The following is a 3,132-nucleotide window of genomic DNA, read 5'->3' as shown; positions in this document are numbered from 1 at the left end:
GCACCCAAGATTTTAACTTGACTAATTAATTACTTTTTTAAAGGCAGAAATGGTACCCCAAGTAACATTAGTAACTAGTGCGTACATTCCGATAATTACATTGTACGGTTCAGAAAAGTGCCGAACGCTAAGCGCTCATGATCAGTGAATAGAACGAATTACAATAGATTTAGTTACAAAAGCGATATCAACATAGAAATCACGGTTCAGATCGTGGTCTGTCCTATTTTCGCCTACATCATTGACTCATATAGCGCGCTTCTCAAAAGGATCAAATGCTAAGCGCCCAAGATTTTAACTTGAGTAATTAATCACTTCTTTAAAGGCAGAAATTGTACCCAAAGTAACATTAGTAACTAGTGCGTACATCGATAAGGGATCGTCCATATATTACGTAAGACATTTTTCTTTTGTTTATATCGCTGTGTCCTTTTCAACTTGATAAAAATATTATTTTCGTCTTTATTCAAACAACAGAAAAACGTCTTACGTAATATATGGACAATCCCTAATGACAGTGTACCCTTCGCCAGAGGGCCGAACACGAAGCTCCCATGATCAGCGAATAGAACCAATCCTAGTAGCCTTAGCGACACAAGCGATGTCAGTATACGTACGAAACACGCATCAAGAAGTGGTCAGTAACATGTTTAGCCAAACCAATGACAATATGAGTCAACACTGTTGACTCATATATCGCGCTTCTCAGAACGGACAAATGCTAAGCGCAGAAGATTTGAACTTGACTAAGAAATCACTTTTTCAAAGGCCTTTCACAAAAGAAATGACAGACAAACATACCGTCGTCAATGGAAATAATGAGTGAATGCTGCATGATGAACGACTGTCACTTTTTAAAGCAAAAAGCGAAGGACTTCAGAATGAGCGACGAACTGAAAGTAGGCCTAATGACTTAAAATTTATTATGTCCATCGACGATTTATGCTTGTCATTTCTTTTGTGAAAGGTCTCGAGTGCGGATAGTAATTTTATTGGTAAGCTTAGGAAAAAGAATTCCTATCTGTAAGCCCTTCTGTATTAATTGTGTTGTGTTTTTATTCCCTTTTTGTGTTTAGTTTCTTGTGTTTATTTGTTTAAATTAATTGTTTCTGAATTTTTCTTTCGTTTTATTAATACATTCCTATGCCTTTCAAGACCATAAGAGATTGTTTCTCTTATGGTTTAAAAAATGGCATTCAGAGTTCGAGTTAATGGCTATGTGTGCGATAGAGTCTATCAACCAGGACAAATGGCTCGAATTGATGGAAATAATAATCCTGATAGGCAAAACACTGCAATTTTTAGACGCCTACAACTTCGAAGACCACCACTTGAAGTCGCCGATGAGAGTAGGTTATGTCTGAATTGCAATCAATCGATTCGCAATGAGATAGAGGAGCTCCAACGTGACCCAGGCTGTTTAAGACTGAATGTTCTTACACAAACAGGCAGGCAAACGTGCATGTTCTGTAATGCTGATGTTAATACTCCAAGGCTTTCAAATGAATGTAGAGTTAACGCTTTTATTGTCATGGACATTTTATTCCAGATGAAACAAGAGCATGCTTAAATGATTTGGATGAACCTGGTGTCATCTTAGGCCCCTTGCTTCCTGGACTACAAGCGATTAATAGACCGTATAGGATTCCGGGGCAGCAGTTACTTCTGTTTTTGCAGCAACTTCGTAACGAAGCAAATGTTCATGCGGCCGCGGCATTTAATAATGACGATAGTTTCACTGATGAAGAGTTTGAAGCTATTGCTCCTGTAACAAAGGAACAATTTAGAGAATTGTATGCATTTTGTGATCCTATTCCGCAGTTACATGGACATGGTGCGAGATACGTGAGGAAAAAAGATCTGCTGACTTTCCTTTGCAAAATGCGTCAAGGTCTTTCTGATAAATTTCTGAAAGTGATTTTTCATTATTCGAGCCGGCAAGCTACAAGCATGGCCATTTATACTGTAAGAGAGTCTTTAATGCAGCGATTTGTGCCTCGTAACATTGGATTTAATGCAATAAGCAGAGAGGAATTCATTGAAAGACACGTGACATCATTCGCTCTCATTGTTTCTCCAGGCGGATACATACTTGAAATGCAAGGACCATATTTTTCTGATTCGCGAAACAATGACGCACAAATGCACATTTACGAATTTGAAAGAGATGTGGAAGGTATGAGAGAATTTTTCGACATTGGTGATATTTTTATAGAGGACCGTGGATATAGAGATGCCCAACCACTTTTAGAACGCTTAGGAATCGTGTCCAAGATACCACCATTTCTCCAACAAGGACAGAGTCAATTGGTAACGGAAGAAGCAAACGAAGCTCGGCTAATAACGAAATCTAGATGGATAGTGGAATCCAGAAATGGCCACATAAAGTCCATTTTCAAGTTCTTCGAGAAAACCATTCCGATGGCTCATGTACACAATCTAAGGGACTTCTTTCGCATTGCTGGTGCCATAATTAATCGATACTATCCTGTTGTCGAGATGCAAGGCGCTACAGCAGAGCTTGCAAGAGAATATATAGCGAGAGCTCGTGAGCCAAATATTGTGCAAGCGTACGTAGAAGTGGACAATATGCGCTACGGAAATGCAAATTGGAATCGCCTGCATGAACTTCAAGTACCACAATTTCCGCGCCTTACATTGGAAGAAATACATGACATAACAATTGGCGTGTATCAAGAAGAACTTGCCAGAAACACGTAAAGTATCCTCAAACTTCCTTGCCACAAAGGATTCTAGACGCTGCTAATAGAGGTAAGCAAGCGAACCCGAATCAAGAGCCAGAAATAGTTTAATATTTCGCAAAAGCTACTGGGATTGGTTCTATTCGCTGATAATGGGTGCTTAGCGTTCGGCCCTCTTGCGAAGGGTACACTGTTATTATCGAAATGTGCACACTAGTTACTAATGTTACTTTGGGTACCATTTCTACCTTTAAAGAAGTGCTTAATTAGTCAAGTTAAAATCTTGAGCGCTTAGCATTTGATCGTTTTGAGAAGCGCGCTATATGGATCAACGGTGTAGGCGAAAATATGACAGACCACGATCTGAACCGTGATTTCTATGTTGACATCGCTTTTGTAACTAAATATATTGTAATTCGTTCTATTCACT

Source organism: Belonocnema kinseyi, chromosome 9, assembly GCF_010883055.1.
Source record: "Belonocnema kinseyi isolate 2016_QV_RU_SX_M_011 chromosome 9, B_treatae_v1, whole genome shotgun sequence".
NCBI lineage: Eukaryota > Metazoa > Arthropoda > Insecta > Hymenoptera > Cynipidae > Belonocnema > Belonocnema kinseyi.
Note: the sequence above shows the minus strand (reverse complement) of the source record.